The following is a 6000-nucleotide window of genomic DNA, read 5'->3' on the forward strand; positions in this document are numbered from 1 at the left end:
TTCAAGTACTCCTTCCAAAAGAGACTCATGAAGATTGAGTCTCTAACACACACAATCGTCTGAGGCATGCTATGGAGTTTCTCGACATAGTTGTGGTATACCTCAGCCACCATAGGCCCGTTGTAGTGCTTTGGAAATGGAGCAAAGTGGCTATATTTTGACAATCGATCCACCACCACAAGGATAGCTTCCTTGTTTTCAGATTTGGGTAGAGCGTCTATAAAATCCATGGAGACGTCTACCCAAGGCCTAGTTGGAATAGGCAAAGGGTGTAGCAAGCCGGGAGGCTTAATGGCCTCATACTTCTCTCTTTGGCACGTGTGACACTGCCTCACCATCTGCCTAACATCTGATTTGAACTCTTCCCACCAAAACTGCCCTTTGATGCGACTAGCGGTCTTGGCCGCCCCTTCATGCCCGGCGGAGGGTGTAGAGTGAAAGTGTTCAAATAACTCACGAATCAAAGGGGAGCCTTTCGGTATTACCACCTTCCCCTTGCGACGTAATAGGCCCCCTTCTTGGCTGTACAAAGGTATGGAGCCCGGATGTTGTTGGAGAGAAACCGTCAATAGCCGAAGGCTCTCGTCTTCTCGTTGGGCTGTCTGAATTCTGTCCCAAAGGTCGGTTTCTAGAACCGATAATGTCATCAGCTGCTCACTAAGGCGTGAGAGGGAGTCAACCGCCGTGTTATCAGCCCCACGTTTGTATTCGATCTCAAAATCGTAGCCAATGAGCTTGGCTAACCACCGTTGCTGCGTTGGAGTCGATACCCTTTGTTTCATCATGTAGCGTAGGCTATTGTGGTCGGTCCTTACTTTAAACTTCCGACCAATCAAGTAGGGACGCCACTTTTCCACGGCCATCACGATGGCTAGAAACTCTTTTTCGTATGTGGAAAGTGGCTTTGCTCTTTGCGTAAGAGCCTTGGACATAAAGGCTATCGGGTGGCCAGACTGACTAAGGACGGCCCGTGGCTTAACACTAGAACTCATGGCTGTCAACGTGATTCGTTCGTCACCACCGTCTTTAGAGAAACTCATTCGAAGGTTGGCGAAATCCCAATGGATTACTCCCAATGTCTCCAGCCATTGGATGCCTAACACAATGTCAACTCCGCCTAGAGGTAAGACAAACACGTCCACCTTGAAGGGTACCTTGTTCATCACGAGTTCTAAATCCTTGCATTGTCCTTCGCAAGGGAGCTTAGAACTGTCTCCCACCATGACCGTGAATGGAGCTTGAGGCTCAATACGGCATCCCAACTTGTGAGCCATCTCTAGACTCATGAAATTATGAGTGGCTCCCGAGTCAAGGAGAACCACAATTCTGATCTGGTTGACATACCCTCCAACCCTCATCGCTTTAGCTTTGCTAGGGTCGGTCAAAGAATGGCAAGACTTCTCCTTTCCAAGTGCTGCCTTTACTAGGACCTCCTGTGGGACTTCATCCTCACTAGAATCATCGTCAATGGATGGTTCTTCATCATCTTTTAGGACTGCATACAATCTTTTCTTTTTGCACTCGTGGCCCTTGTGCCATTTTTCTTCGCAATTATAACACAATCCTTATTGGAAACGCTGGTCCCTCTCTTCCTTGGTTATGTAAGTGATCTTCCGTGGGGGAAGTTGGGGTGGGGGTGTGTCCTTCTTCTTGAAGTGCCCTTTGGTGTTCATGGGGGGTCTGGCCCGATGTGAGTCATACCCCTTCGTCTCCTTCCTTATGACACGCTTAAGTTCCATTTTCTCTTCCTTATCCCTAGCCACCTTCATACATACCCGAAGATCATGTAATTCTTGTGTTTGAACGATCAGACGGATTTCTGGTTGCAAGCCTGCAATAAAGGCCCCTACAAGGGCATCTTTGTTCCAATCCTCAACTAGACATGACAACCTCTCAAACTGGTTTTGATATTCGATCACGGGTCCCATTTGCCCTAGGCTGTTTAGCTGCACATTGAAATCTCTTTGGCTGGCCCTTTCGAATCTCTCTATCAAACCTGCCCGAAATTGGTCCCAATGTTGGTTTGGTGTCTTCCTCATAGTGTATTGGTACCAATGAAGAGCATTCAAAATACATCATAGCTCGATCGATCTTATTATGTTCATGGGCAATCCTTTGACATTGGAAGTATTTCTCGAACTTGCAAACCCAATCTCGAACCTTAGTCCCATTAAATGTTGGACACTCCATCCGTGGATGAGGCAAGGGTGCCTCCTCACGTGGTCTCTCTTGGCGTCCCCTTCGTGCAAACTGCCCTCTATGGATAGGGTATCCATCCTCATCGTGGAAGTCCTCATATGCTTCTTCAAACTCATCCGTTTCTGTTTGGGAGTGTTGGCGCCCTCTTCGTTGCACCGGTGGGGGCCTAGGGGGCCTAGCCACCTTTTGCCTATACTCTCGATGATCTTCTTTGACTGGGCTAGGGGGGTAAGATAGGTAAATTTCGGTTCTCTCCTTGGGTTTGTAGGCTGTCCTTCATTCAAGAGGGTAGCTCCACCACTAGCTACTCCGATAGCTTGGGAGAGTAGGTGATGTAGCCCTTTCAAGAAGTCGGGTATACTCAATTGGGTGGCTTCCTTAGGTTCTTGCTGTGAAGTGCCCGGAGAGTTGTGGTTTGCTGGTTGGGGGATATTATTTGGGCCATGGACAGAAGCACTTAGAGATCGCCTCTCTATTTGGTCTATCCTCTCATTCATCTTTTCGTTTTGAACTCTCATTTCTTCGTATATTGCTTGATTTTCCCTCGTTAAGGCAGACTGTTGGGCTGTGAGCTGGTGTATTGACTGTATTAAGGCACTTAGTTCCGATGGAGGGAGGCTTGGTTGAGGATTTATGTTGGCTATCATGGCTACTTCTTCACCCACGTCGATTTCTTCCACATCTCTAGCCAGCTGTTTATCTTTGCGTCCCATGACTGTTCTACATGACCTCGAAAGCTGAAACTCAAATGCCAAATGATGCTCACAACTACTATAACTTGCTGTTCAACCTGAACAAATCTGAACTGAAAAGTCCGCTAAGCCGCTCTGATTCCAAACTGTTAGTCCGCCCTTGTAGCACCTCAGAAGAGCGACGGACGCAACCTCCCAAAACCTCTTAGTGGCGAAGTAGCTGGCCCAAGCTTGGCCTTACAAATTTTTCTACCCGGCTGGACACAATCCCAGCTCAAATGGCCCTTGGGTAAGGATACAAGGAATGTCTTTCCCCCTCGCTAAGCTAGGTCTGAACCTACTACAACAATGTGGGTTCGAAGCCGTACAAGCGTAGCGTACATATGCATCTCATTCCTCATTCATTCAAGCATCCCTCATTCACAACAAACCACGCATACAATCCCTAGGACGTGCAAACCATCACCATGCACCCTAGATAGGTCCGTAATACGGGTTCGTGTCCTTAGCTATCGAGCTTTGGAGGTAACCCAATCATTACACGTCCGGAGGCAAGGCTGAAAACAAATGCACCCACCCTCGGGACTATAGGGGGAACCGGGTGCCTATCTGGCTGAAGCAAGTTCAGCTAGCGACCAAGGACAAAGGCCAAAGCCCCTTGGTAATCAGCACGTCGGTCTTCGCAAATGAAGCGCCCGATCGAGATGGTCTCTCCTCCTTGCTCAAGACAAAAACAGCAAGGTCACTGCAATGGATTTCAGTGACTCAAACGGGAGAAGAGAATGCACTTAGCTGGAAGCTTTGAAACCCCTAGTGCACTGTCGAAGTAGGGGGAGGCTAGCGCTGACAAGGTGACAGCGTACACCATTCTTCTCTCGGGATCAGCTCAACACACGGTTGCTGGCGCTGCTCCTTCTTCTCAGCAATAAACACCAGAAAATACAACGAGAAGATTATTGTCCAAAATGGCAAGGAAACAGAATATTTCTGAGCGTCGTTAGGAGACTTCACCGTGAGAACATTTTACCCCTGTTCTTTGTTGAGCTTAGGGGGATGCAGACACCGATTAGCCCTGCGTAAGCTGGGTCTCCTAACTGGTGCAGCAGCGTCGATTTAGTCCCTGCTACCTCGCATCTCCTTCCACGGTTTGACTGTAAGTGGACTCCAACCAAAAGCAAGGCAGTCACTAAAAAAGACAAGGATGAAGTGGACTGATTTGAAGGTGGAGAAGCGTCACCTGATCAAGAGTTAAACCCCTGGAGCAAGACGAAGAAGGGGTGAGGCTAGCTTCGAATGACGCCGAAGCACACACGCTGTCCTGGACAGCTAAAGCTCCTTGGTTCTCTGGTGAAGGTTCTGGTTTCTCAGGTGGTGCAGACCTTCAAAAATTCACTAAAAATCAGCCGTACCTCGGAATGGGCTGAAAATTGGTGAGTAGCTGCCTCTGATACTTATGAAGGGACGCTCCAAAAACCATTTCAATCAGAGCCCTCTAAGGTCAAGTCGTTGTGGGTTGAAGACGCAGGACTGTCGCAGTACACAGAACCTGTTCAGGTACAGGGGAGTCCGCCAGCGAGCTCAGGACCAGTCTGACTTCAAAAAATCACCCCCGCTCATCCAGATGCCCAAAAATCCTGAAATTTGGATTGAAGGGAGCTGACACACCCAGGAGTGGACGCCCATAAGATTGGGCCCAAATCAAATCTCCTTGGGCCACTCGTTGATGCCTTTGTGGGCTACAGCTGAGCAAGTTCAGTTCAAGTGGGTCTCCTCGCAGGGATGAAACTCCATTTGGGGATTTCGATCAATCCGGGCCATTCAAACGAGGATTATAGCATTAAACTACAAGGTTAAGGTAAGAACAACCAAATAAAGTGAAGGAGAATAGTCAGATCACCGGATTTTATGCATTTCCTTAATTTCTGATGAACTTGGGGTTGCTGCCGCCGTTCTGGCGGATATTACAGAACTCCTCCGCCGGTAGTCGCCGGATTCAGTCCGACGTCCATATCTCCCTCGTCTGAGCTCGGATTTTGGGGCTCTTAAGCTTGAAAGTTCCGTCTGGATGTCAGGAAAGCAACCACGGTGGCCGATCACCAAGATTCAACACCGTTTTCTTCAGATTTGCAGTTTATCAGAGTATGGTCGGCGGCAAAACAAGGGAAACAGAACCCAACGTTCCCCGATCGATTTCTCACTCGTTTTCGAGTGGAATCGGCTCAATCCAAGTTTGTTGGTTTCGTATTGATGTGGGGAAGATCACCACGGTGTCCGATCATCGAAACCCTCACTAGATTTCTTCAGATTTACACATGATCAGGGTCTGGTTAGCGATGTCACAGGGACAGGGAGAGGGACTTCTCCATTGTCAAATTAACTCGGTTCCCTCTGTGATTCTCCTCGATTTCTCGCAGCAATCATATAATAGAAGCAGGTTTCAGCGTGTGCTACAGAAATCAACAAGTTCCTCACCGATTTAACCCTCTGATCGCAGTGTTAAACAGTCGGTAGCGAACCGGCTGAATGTGCTGCGATCAGCCGCTGGAATCGATGGAGTAACCCTTCATATCAGTGGCGATCGCTCGATCTACCTTCGGTGGGTTCCACACTGGTTGGAAGCATCTTCGGCTTCAGCAGCGTTAGGATCACCTTCTGAAACGAACGGAACAGCAAGAGGAAGGCATCGGAGATCAGGACTTACCTCTTGAAGACCGCCGGATGTCGAATGCAGCAGGGAAGACGACGCTGGAATCAGTGTAGCCGCATTCGCTGCTCTCCCTCGATGATCGGAGCCTCACAGCAGCCCCGTGGTCGAGCTGCTAGCACTTCGATCAATATCCTCCTCGGTTCCGGCCATCTCCTCCTCAGAACCAGCATTTTCAGCAAATGGGAGATGGAAAAACGTAGTCGCCCGTCCGTAATTGGTCTCCGGCGCCAATCCTCTGGTTGCACGACTCTTCTACCGACGATCCAGCAACATTTTCAGCATGGGGCTTCTCAGAAATGCATGGATCAACAGCATTGGGGAAGGCAAGCTTGTAGCCTTCCATGGTGACAAGGTCTCTCGTGCAAGAGGGAGAAACGTGATTTCTATTTCATAAGTGACCCG

This window comes from Nymphaea colorata, chromosome 11 (assembly GCF_008831285.2).
Source record: "Nymphaea colorata isolate Beijing-Zhang1983 chromosome 11, ASM883128v2, whole genome shotgun sequence".
Taxonomy (NCBI): domain Eukaryota; kingdom Viridiplantae; phylum Streptophyta; class Magnoliopsida; order Nymphaeales; family Nymphaeaceae; genus Nymphaea; species Nymphaea colorata.